The sequence below is a fragment of the Leptodactylus fuscus genome, chromosome 6, assembly GCF_031893055.1.
Source record: "Leptodactylus fuscus isolate aLepFus1 chromosome 6, aLepFus1.hap2, whole genome shotgun sequence".
In the NCBI taxonomy this organism is placed as follows: Eukaryota; Metazoa; Chordata; class Amphibia; order Anura; family Leptodactylidae; genus Leptodactylus; species Leptodactylus fuscus.
In genome coordinates, this window is record NC_134270.1 from 64722388 (window position 1) to 64734902 (window position 12515).

Sequence of the window (12515 nt, forward strand, 5' to 3'; positions counted from 1 at the left end):
CTTAATAAAGAGCCAGGCGGGCACAAATTGCTCCTGATTTATCATAAGGCTCCAGCGTCTTGATAAATAAGATGCACATCTATGCACTAGTAATGGCTTTTCTGCCAGACAGGAACTGGTGTAGATTTCCTGCATATCTATTGCCAATAGACTGACATGAATTATCATAAATATGTTGGCCCAAGGTGTTCCTGCTCCGCTGATCCCTCTGCCCACATTCTACAAAAGTTGCGAGCACAGAACAGGGCGCAAGAAAGAGACTTGCCACACTATCACCCATCTATTCCTGAAAACTGGCACAGGCGGTTGATAAATTCCCCCCATTGTGCATCATTTTCCTCTTCCATGTGTGCAGGTGTCTGAGGTTGTCAGGAATTATCCCTGTCTGCGAGGAATTGGGAGTTGCCCTGGAGCTTTGATAGAAGGAAGAAATCTCTAAAATTGTCACCATGTCTAACACAAGTAGAACTGGTTTTATTGTACCTATGTCATTTTGAGCAAAGGTCACAGCAGACGCATACACCTCCCCCAGCCGTCCCTGACATGAGGTGTGGGGAGTGTACACCTGTTCCACATCTTCCTGCTGAGACCTGAGGAGCGCACAGACACAGGTGAGAGCTCACACATCCATACTATTCTTCTCAATGCCTCATATATTCCTGTGCATGGGAATTACAAACGTTTCAATGACTTGGATGAATATTCATTGCATATTTGTGTTACTTTCATGTAAAACTTCTTGTGTTACTTTTTTTTTTTTTAAACTTTTTCTATGTAAGTTAACTGTAGTGTCAAGTCAGTATATGTACTATAATTGTTCCTGGGCTACATGACTCCTTTGGTAGGTGACAAAACTGCTCAATATAAGAGAAGGTTCGTAGCGTGGGAGATAAATATTACATGAAACAGAAGTCCTGAGGAACTGAAGTATGTAATGCACAAGGGTGTTAAATAGATGTTTCATCTGTAAAATTAAGTAATTGCACCAGAACTCCATGTATGATCACATGATGAAAAGAAGTGTATGAATCATTCGTTGGCCACCGAATGCATTAGATACAGTGTTTGATGCATGGGGGCAGATTTATTAAGATTGGGATTTCCTACGTTTTAAGGTTGTGTGTCAGGATAGAAATTTATACCAGTGAAGATAATATAATCCTTTAATAGTCCCATCGTGGGGAAATCCAGTTAGATACTGGTGTAGAGTTCCTGTATAATTGACACAAGAAAACAGATGTTATAGTAGATATGTCAGACAGAGGTGGCTCTGCCCACACTCATGTAATGTCGCACACATTTAGTACTAGAAAGAGTCTTGCGCCAAATATGTGCCACACTATCTCCCCCACCTGGCTACAATTTATTTCTTGTATTTGTATAGTGCTTCCATATTTCACAGCACTATAAAAGTTATACAATTTTCCATTCTACTTATTGGGGCACAATTATTAAGCTACTTGTGCCTATTTTGGTGTATATGGCGCCTCTTTCAGGTCTTTTTCTGCCCTACACTTTATTTATGAAGCATTTGTGCATTTTTTTTTACACTGTTTTACACTTTTTAGCAAGTAAAGGGGACATGGCCTAAATCGAGATCCTTTTCACACTATGTTTATGACTCGTGCTTTTTTTTTTTTAAGAGGCACAAAATAGGCGCAAATGCCCTCCATGGGCAGTGCAAAGGAGCCAGTCAGGTTAGAAAGCATTAAAAAGGGGCAATTGCAGAAATTTTTTTGCGCCTACATCATAAATAAGGAAAACTAGTATAAAAAAGGCGCACCTGACAAAAGGGCAAAAAATTGTGCTAATTTCCAATGGATAGAAATCAGTCCATGGTCATGTGATGTACACACAGGTGCACAGCTCGTTACCATGCAGATATCTGATTAATGTGCTGTAACAGTCACGAGTTGTGCACCTGTGTACATCACATGACTATGGACTGATTTTCGATCCATTAGAGTAATCAGAATCAATGACTTCGACATCAAGCAGAGATCTAGAAAACCGCAAGGAATTGACCCAGAAAGTATATGGGAAAATTGTACAACTTTTCATTACACAAACAATACCATATATTATCTGAAACTGGACAACCCAACATCCGCCATAATAGCTAAACAGCTGCCATAGAGATCCAGTGTATTAAAGGGATCCTATCAATAGAATCCTATTTTTAACTAAGCCCACATCGGAATAGCCTTAACCCTTAAAGAGGACCTTTCACCACTTGGGGCACATGCGGTTTTATATACCGCTAGAAAGCCGACAGTGCGGTGAATTCAGCGCACTGTCGGCTTTCATGTTCTGTGCCCCGGGTGAACAGCTATCGATGCCGCTACTGTGGCTCTTCACCGTCAGAAGAGTGTTTCTGACAGTCAGTCAGGAATGCCCTTTCTCACAGTAGCGCCTATAGCGCTGTACTGTGAGAGTGGTGAGGAACGTCCCCCAGTACTCGTCTATCACGGAGGCATTCCTCAATGCTGTTTTAAGTTACGCTAGGTTCACACTAGCGTTCGGGTCTCTGTTATGAGCTTTCCGTCTTCTGCATGCAGAAGACGGAAACCTGTCAGAGCGGGTCCGGCCGTGAGCGGTGGTGAGCGTTTTATGCTCTCCGCCAGGAAAACTGTTTTATAAAACCGGACACAGAGTACTGCATGTCCGACGATTAAAAAAAAAACGGTTTCGCGGCAGAGAGCATAAAACGCTCACCGGTGCTCACGGCCGGACATCTTTCAATCCCATTCAAATGAATGGGCTTGAAACATGCCGGCAGATTTCAGTCTCCTGCCTCTGTTTTGTGCAGGAAACGGAAACCTGCATAACGGAGACCCGGGCGCAGATGTGAACGAGCCCTTACTAGATATTACGCTCATGTTCATTGGAAAACGGTACATGGTCTCTATCCCAGTAGCTGTGAAATTTTTATAAATAGAATTTTAGAAACATGGATTTTATGGAAGCTGGTCCTAATGTCAGACCTGGGAGAAGTGGATGCCATCCTCCCTGTTGTCAGTACGTAGTCATGGTACATATTGCTTTGTTTGTGTTTGATCAACAGGCTTGAAAAACAGGATTGTGGTCTGTTAGAAGAGATCAGATTTTCCTATCATGATAGCTTGCTGCATTGTCTACAGCTGGGCATAAACATCACATTTTAGAACACCATTGTTTGCCTGGAACAAACATTAGTGGATGGTTCGTACAACTGTGTCAAACACAGAAATAGTGAATGTTCTGACAAATGTACAATTACCCCAAAACACTGAAGAATAACAGATGAACATTTGTGGATCTCTCGTCCCAAGTGTATAAATTGAGTACTCAACCTTCCATTGGGTAGGGAAGGGAACTAGTACAGGACAAGTATGATTATTAATATGGTTGCCACTGTTAGATTAACCAGGGGCAGATAAAGACATTTGAGGGTCCATATGCAAGTGAGCACCTTATTTTCCTGTATCTCAGCATAGAGCAGCTCTTTTATATTTTTTACTATATATATTGTTTTAGCAATGCTGTTTCGTTTACCTGCTACATAAAATTATTCCTCCCAGTATTTAGACATCATTATCAAAGTAACCGATCTGTATCTGATACCAGGTCAGATGATATGACTTGTTGACATTCAGTTCATCTAGTTGCAGTTTGCTGATAAAGGCTCAAATAGTGTCTGTTATTTCTCTATGCAAACACAAAGATAACACTGAGTTTGCTGCATGAACTATACAAACCTGTGTAATGTAATACACATTTACTGTGCATATCTTTTTCTGCATTGTATGAAATTTCTATTATTGATAATAATTTCTCATGGTAAAGGCAATGTCTATATCTACTGAGGTACTTCATAGTTTCCTGTCCATCAAATAGTCAAAGTCCTTCCACCAGCTTGTTAAGGAATACAGGAAATGAGAAGAAGAGACAACAGGCAAACTGCTGAGAGAGGCAGATGGGAAGACCCCTGTATAATGTGTCAATATGCACCAGAATTGTGTCAAACGTTTGGTAAAGCCAACTAGGTGGTAAAAAAAAATCTTTTCAGTGTAAAAATGTACCAAATTTATCATCCAGCATCAGCCTCTGAGATAAATATGTTTCACATTTTAAGACCGACTGGTTGGTACTGTCTAATTGCTAAACAGGATTAACAAATCTGTCCCATTATGTGTAAGACTTGTTATTCCTCTCTTCACTACCAGGAAGCTTCTGATACCTGTGTTTATAATAACTGAAATACTGTCTCGCCACATCACCGAAATATTGTGGTTTTACCATGATTTAGCAAAAAACTGTAAAAATTTGCTGCAATTGTATGATGATGGTGGCAAAAACAGACCAAAGCTACAAACTCTACACAAATCTGATATGTTCTTTGCATCTTCTCTTCATACCAGTCGTTTACGTTTTTTTCATCTTCTTTCATTCTGAGAAGTACTGAACCGGGTGCATAAAAAAACTGCTGAAGGCAAAATGAGCTACATGCCATCGCTGCAAAGCAGATTAACCCTTTAAGGGTTTGTAAGTTAATGCTCAACTTTTTTCATATTTTCCTTCCCCACCTTAAAAAATGTATAACTTTTATTTACACTACACCACTATGACAGCACCAAACACTGGAGACATTGACCCTTGACCTTAATAGGAACAGGAACACACACACTTCTCCCAGTATTTTTCCAATTAGGGGCAGATCCTGGACCATGGACTGGAGGCTGCCGGGAACAGGGAGCCTCAGGAAGGTCCCTCCTGGTTCCCCTGTTCTCTTCCTTATGGTATCATACTAAAAGATGGCTATTGAGTTCTCTTTGTATGAATTTGGCTGCCGTGAGCGTCTGTGACATCAGATGCTTGATCACGTTAATGACAGCATCCCATTAATTCTCTGCCACCATGCTTTGGGTGCCAGTGTCTGAAGGGATTATGTGTCTCCTCTATGATGGACATCCCAAGTCACCAATGGGTCCTCACTTCCTGTTGTAAGGCTGGACGAATATTGGTCTAAAGGAGACACACAATCTAAATATGTACTCTGTGAACTTCCTTTTAAGGGTAATCTGAAGAAAATCTTAGATTGAGCTACAGATAAGAAAAATGGCTTCCTAGAGGATAAACCTTCTAAACCTAGGAAGAATTTTTATCCTCTTAGGTCTGGAAATAGGAATTACAGAGGCAAGGGTAGGATGGGGAGCTGAAGTTATTCCAATGGGGTTAGAGGAAGATAGTTCCTTCTTAACCCCAACCAATAACTTAAGCAGCAATGATATCCTTAAGGTGGGGGGAGACTTTCCTTTTTTGTGCAAATATGCAGGTTGATGAAGGTTACAAATTAGAATTTGCTTCTCCCAAGATAGATTGAGGCATTTCCCCACTCCCCTCTTTTTCAGGAGAGGATGGAGGAGGAAGTAGAAAATTTGCTTTCGTTAGGTGCCATGTTCCTTGTTCCTCTATCAGAACCGGGAACAGGACACTATTCTCATGTTTTTCTAATACAGAAAACAAAAGACTCTTTAAGAACAATTATAAATGTCAAATTCCTGAATAAATGTGTAATCTATAAATGTTTCAAGATGGAAAGGATAGAATCCACAATTCCTCTTATTCAGAAGGAAGCATTCATGGTGACCCTGGATCTTAGGGATGCCTACTTCCATATTCGAGGGAACCTGTCTCAGGTCTAATATATTGGTGTTACCATGTTTACTAATAAAATGTCATTTTTAAAAAAGAACAATTTTCCTGAGGTCACCGTATTCTCGTGCCTATAACTTTTTTTCATTGTTTAGTTGACAGATATATAAGAACTCTTTATTTGTGGAGCAGGTTATAGTTTTTATTGGTACCAGTTTTTGGTATGAATAACCTTTTGATTGCTATTTTGAGGGGTAATTGAGGTAACCAAAATACTCTAATTTGCACATTGCAGTAACAGTGGTAGCCTGTTACTGCAGCTCCAAGCTAAGAATAATCTTTATTGTTCCTTTTTCACTCTTTGTCTATCACTCTAATACTCCACTACAAGGATTACTGCACCATGAATAACTTATTACGGACTTGAAAACTTGCTGGACTCTTTCCAAGGAATCCTTTGCGTCTATTGTTTATGCTGGAAGATGCTTGCAGCCGGCAGCCAGGGAATTATGATGTATACACGGGAAGCTTTGTTACACTCAGGAACCTAGCTGGATTGCACGCCCTGAAGCTTACCATCCCCCACGGGTTAAGGAGAAAACATAGGAGAGGGTACAGATCTGGTAAATTATGGATAAATAGTAAGGGAAATGGAAATGAAAATGGACACAGGCCTGTGATACCCGTCAGCATTATGGCTAATGTGAGATCAATTGCGAATAAGATGGATGAACTGGTGTTGCTGATCTGGAATCATAAGGAGTTTCATGAGTGCAACATGATACTGTTTACAGAGACTTGGTTTACTGTAGTCACCCCAGACACTCTTGTTTCTCTGGATGGCTTCAAAGTTCTTTGTGCAGATAGAACGCGTGACAGCGGTAAGAAGAAAGGAGGAGGACTTGCAATATTTGTAAATGAAAGATGGTGTAACTCGGGGCATATGGTGGTTAAGGAACAATTGCGCTGCAAGGATATTGAACTATTAGCTGTGAGCATGAGACTTTATTACCAACCAAGGGAATTATCACATGTTATCGTGCTAGCTGCTTATGTCCTCCCCCCCTCTGCAAAGTCTGATTCTGCCACATGCTGTGGTGAGCTGCAATCATTACATCCCCATGCCCTCCTCCTGGAGATTTCAACCATGTCTCTCTATCATCATCCATTCTACCCAGCTTCACACAGTATGTAACCTGCCATACAAGAGACAACAAAACATTGGATTTTCTCTTTGCCAATGTAAGGGAGGCATATAATTCATCAGTCCTACCGCCCCTAGGTAGATCAGATCACAACCTGGTGTACCTGCGGCCGGGTTACAAGCCACTTGTGCAGAATCCCAGAAGGATATGCTATTTCTGTGTTTGTCTATTGTGCCTCCAGGTTATTTTGGTATGTCCCATCCTATGTGTTTTAAGTTATATGTAATTTGAATATTGTTTCCCTGTTATTTTTTCCCCCTTTGCAGTTTGGCCAATCACAAGCCATTGGGCGGGGTTGAGAGGAGACTGTAGTCTCCTGGTGGCAGTTGGGATTCTCAGTCTAGTGTTAGCAGCCATCCTACACAGCTCAGGTAATGGCACACTAAGCTGTGTGGTGGTAGAAAAAGGACTGGGTTCCAACTCTCACCAGCACAGCCTCTAGGAGGAATATTCATTGCCCCAGGCTCACCCAGAGACAGCCCTGAGACAGGGAATATCCTTAAGCATCTCTGAGAGACGTTTGCCAGCCGTGCCAGGAGGAGCAACGGAGGAACTGACAGGAGGTACGCATTTGGGCCTAACTTCCAGGTAACCAGATCCCTGTCAGCGACTACTTGCCCTACTAGATTCCCCATCTTGCTAAATTGGGAGTGGCAGGAGAAGAGGAGTAATGGAGGACTTTCATGTTGGAGCCTGCAACATTCCTGGGCAGTGTCCATTGAACAAGGCAGTGGGACTGAACTGCAATACCTTCATCTGCAAAGTTGCTGGTTGTACCAGATGGTTCCAGTTAAACGGTTTCTTGGTTTTATTGCAACTCTGGTTTGTCCCAAGTCTTTGTAAGATCCACACTACAGACCACAGCGGATCCATCAGTCAGTCGAACCCTCAATAATACAGAAACACAAAGCTGTGTGTGGCTCTGATGACAAAAACCACAAGCAGGACATTCCCTACATCTACAATCTTCTGTCAATGAAGCAGGACAGAAAGAAAAGTGTCCCAAACTGATCTAAAACCTGAAAGTCTGCTTTTATCTCCTGCGACTTCCAGCAGCCACAGAACACAGGTTCCAAAAGAAACATTAACGCTGGCCACAGCCATAAGATATTTATCTAAAGCCGTCTGGCACATCCACCTTAACCCTTTAAGAATGCAGGATAGCTTGTATGTTAATGCTCGGTGATTTTTTTCATATGTTCCGTGCCTGTCTTCCCAAAGTCATAACTTTTGTGCCTACATAGCTATGTGAGGGCATATTCTTCTCCACCATTTTGGGGTACATTTAATGTTTTGATTAGCTTTTATTTAATTTTTTTGGGGGGACCATGTGAAATGACACACAACTGCGTCATAATTTTCTGCATTTTGTTCCTACGGCGTTCCCTCTGCATTAATGAACTAAATCTATTTTTCAACAGATTTGATCACATACCAGCTCCTCCCAACCCAGCCCACACCAGGGCCCCATCCTCACCTGCTTGCACTCAGTTGCCATCTATTTATAATCTAATCTTCACAGAGTTTGAAGTGTGCAGGGAAATCAGGTAGATAAAAGCGGATAAGGCTGGAGGACCAGATTGAATAAGTGTGAGGGTTCTTAAAATGTGCTGAGACCAGCTTTGTGGTATTATTACACACATGTACAATATGAGCCTGAAGCTGGGAGTGGTACCACAACTGTGAAAAACATCTTATGTGGTACCGGTTCCAAAGACACCTCATCCAAAGGACCTCAATGGTTACAGACCTGTAGCCCTGACATCCCACTTGATGAAGGTTCTAGAGAGACTGGTCCTGACTCCTGATACATCTCTGACTTCTAGTGATCTCTGCTATGGACCTCTCCAGTTTGCCTATCACCCAGGCATTGGGGTGGACGTAGTGGCATAACTAGGAATGGCGGGGCCCTGTGGCGAACTTTTGACATGGGCCCCCCGACTGACACTGACAACCTCGACCGACCTCCTCCTACGCATTCCTGCGTGTGCTCTATTATGCCCCATATTGGCCCTTGCACACAGTATTATCCCCCATAATGGCCCCTCCACACAGTGTTATCCCCCATAGTGGCCCCTCCACACAGTATTATATCCCATAGTGACCCCTACACACAGTATTATCCCCCATAGTGGCCCCTCCACACAGTATTGTACCCCATAGTGGCCCCTGCACACAGTATTATCCCCCATAGTGGCCCCTGCACACACTATTATCCCCATAGTGGCCCCTGCACACAGTATTGTACCCCATATTGGCCCTTGCACACAGTATTATCCCCCATAATGGCCCCTCCACACAGTGTTATCCCCCATAGTGGCCCCTCCACACAGTATTATATCCCATAGTGACCCCTACACACAGTATTATCCCCCATAGTGGCCCCTCCACACAGTATTGTACCCCATAGTGGCCCCTGCACACAGTATTATCCCCCATAGTGGCCCCTGCACACACTATTATCCCCATAGTGGCCCCTGCACACAGTATTGTACCCCATAGTGGCCCCTGCACACAGTATTATCCCCCATAGTGGCCCCTGCACACACTATTATCCCCATAGTGGCCCCTGCACACAGTATTGTACCCCATAGTGGCCCCAGCACACAGTATTATGTCCCACTGTGGACACCCATAAACAATTATCAGACCCCAGAGTATAATATTCGGAGACCCAGGGGGAGAAAAAACATAAAAAAAACCTCTGTTACTCACCTATCTCCCGGCTCCTACGCTATCGGCCTCCAAAGTAGTCCATCTTCAATGACGTCAGACGTCACATGACTCGGGACGCAGGCCGGGGTCATGAGACGTCAGACGACTAGGTCAAAGCCTGCCCGGATCGTGGAGAGGTAAGTAACAGTGTTTTTTATGTTTCTTGCCTCTCCCGGGCCACCGATCATTATACTCGGGGGTCCAAAAAGACCCCCAAGTATAATGATAGCAGCGGTAGCGGCTGTCACCAGGCCCCTAATGTCCCGGGCCCTGTGGCAGCTGCCTCTGCTGCTACGGCGGTAGTTACGCCACTGGGTGGATGATACCATCATCCACCTTCTTCACAGAGCCTTTTCTTACCTGAAGAAACCAGGGAACATTGTGAGAATAATGTTCTTTGATTTCTCCAGTGCGTTCAACATCATTCAACCAGGGCTACTAAGGCACAAGCTGGACTTAGTTGGAGTGGACCATCACCTCATTATGTGAGAGCCCAGGACTGTGTGTCTAACACTGTGATCTGTAGTACGGGGGGCACCACAAGGTACAGTTCTTGCCCCCTTTTCCCTTCAGACTGTTCACTGCAGAATTTAGGTACAACTCATCTAGCTGTTACTTACAGAAGTACGACGACTCTGCAATAGTAGGCCTCATTACAGACAGAGATGACAGGGAATACAGAGACTTAAACTTGGACTATGTGGAATGGTGTCAGTGGAACCACCTGAGGATTAATGCTGAGGAGATGGAGGTGCACTTTAGTAAACAGAGAAGTGCTCTGAATCCGGTGGACATCCAGGGGACAGGCATTGAGATAGTCAAGTCCTATGAGTACCTGGGTGTACTCTTCAATAGTATGCTGGACTGGAGTGATCACCTGGAGGCGCTGCACAGAAAGGGTCACAGCAGGCTTTACCTGATATGACCTGATCTACCTGAATTAAAAGGCAACTTTTTTTTTTCCTGTCCTGCAAGGGAACCTGAATCTGCAGATCCCAAGTGCAATGTAGTGCAATATACTGCCCCTTGGTTTCTTATTGTACAGGGTTACCTGGGGTGTATTCGGTAAGATTGCAGAATACTAACACCCTTGGAATGAGTATACCAGTGTAAGTAGGAGTTTAGAGATTTCCTAGGACTAGTTTTCTCCACTGCCACTGTATTTTTGTGTGTGTGTGTTTTTTAAAGGTATTATTGAATGCTAAATTGTCGTAGTTGTCTTCTATGACTACTTTATATGGATCTTAACCAGGCAAATAACACTTGCATTGTTTAACCCCTTCTTGTTTTTCTCTGCACTTTTACATTGCGCTGAGTGGGTGGTTTGAGGGCAAGATTGCTCAACTCTTTCCCCACCACCTCTTGAATCCCGCACAAAGAGATTGCATGATGAGCAGCCAAGGGTCTGCTTATTCCTATTGCACATAGGGAGTCTGTGTGATGTACTACAATACAATGTATTGCAGTACATTTGACTTATCAGCAGATTTTCATGTCTTTTTATGTTGAGCAGGTAATAGTTTTTATTGATGCTATTTTGGGAAATGTCTGATGCTTTGATGACTTATTACAATTTTTTATTACAATGTTAAATTATATCCCTTATAATAGTAATGTAACCAGGTACAGCCTAAACTAATAACTATAATTATTATTACCCTGAGAAAAGGGTAGGGTGAGGACAAACTATGTACCAAACACAGTGACACACTGATTAATTTTAGCCTATTTCTCAATACTGAAGGAGGGACTCACTATGTACCTGGATGTAGTTATAACTGCAGATGGTTCTTAGGTCTGACTCTATCTACATAGTGTGACATTCCCCTCAGTAATAAAAAAAAATAGCATGGAATTAATCTGTGTGTCACTTACTTATTAGTGACTGTACCTGTAACCCCAGAACTGAGTGCAGGTATAACCACATCCAGGTACATAGTGTGTCACCCCCTAAGTAATGAGAAATAGCTTGGAATTAATCTGTGTGTTACTTAGTTATTAGTGATGGCCCTGTGACCCCAGAACTGAGTGCAGTTATAACTACATCAAGGTACATAGTGTGTCACCCTCCTCTCAAGGCTCGTTCACATCTGTGCCCGGTGTCCGTTCTGCAGGTTTCCGTTTCCTGCACAAAACAGGGGCAGGATACGGAAACCTGCAGGACTCTTTCTCACCCATTCATTTGAATGGGTGAGAAAGCTGTCTGGCCGTGAGCAGCGGTGAGCGGTTTATGCTCTCCATCGCGAAATCGTTTTTTTAATCCGGACACAGAGTCAGACATGCAGTACTCTGTGTCTGGATTTAATAAACCGGTTTCACGGCGGAGAGCATAAAACGCTCTTCGTCGCTCACGGCCGGACCCAGTCTGTGGTTTCCGTCTTCTTGCATGCAGAAGACGGAAAGCACAGAACGGAGACCCGAATGCAGGTGTGAACCTAGCGTCAGTAATGAGAAATAACCTGGAATTAGTCTGTGTGTCACTTACTTATTAGTGACTGTACCTGTGACCACAGAACTGAGTGCAGTAATGACTTCAGCCAGGTATATAGGGTGTCATTAATGAGACCTAGATTATAAAACTATCTGGTGAAAACTGCTCTATAATGTCCTCCATGCTGCTTGTGAGAGAGTTAGATAGCACGATCTCCTAGTTTTCACCATGTACTGGGAATAGGGACATCATAACAGTTTGTCTCACTATCTCAGAGACAACTGAGAATTAAAGCCTATAGAAGGAAAACTGTGGATTCCAAGAAATATATTTGCCAAAAATAATATAACTCCTCATGTCCAAAAAATGCACTTGGCAGGTTAGCCTGAAAAGTGATCCTAAAGTTTATGCACACTTTAAGATGTGTACACAGTTTTATAGTAAGACTTTTTAAGTAACTTGAGAGCTGAATTGCATAACTTCTATATGAGACCACTGGTGGCTGCTACATCAGATCTGTCATTTATTTT

General features: G+C 42.8%; 1 protein-coding gene across 1 annotated transcript in view; it reads left to right on the top strand.

The window, feature by feature from the left end:
- The first annotated feature begins 562 nt into the window (after positions 1-562).
- TMEM45B (transmembrane protein 45B) overlaps positions 563-12515 on the top strand; it is a 28754-nt gene continuing 16801 nt past the window's right edge. Inside the window, exon 1 of the mRNA XM_075278564.1 lies at positions 563-611. The gene's annotated coding sequence lies outside the window, so the exon portion shown is untranslated. The remainder of the gene's footprint in view (positions 612-12515) is intronic.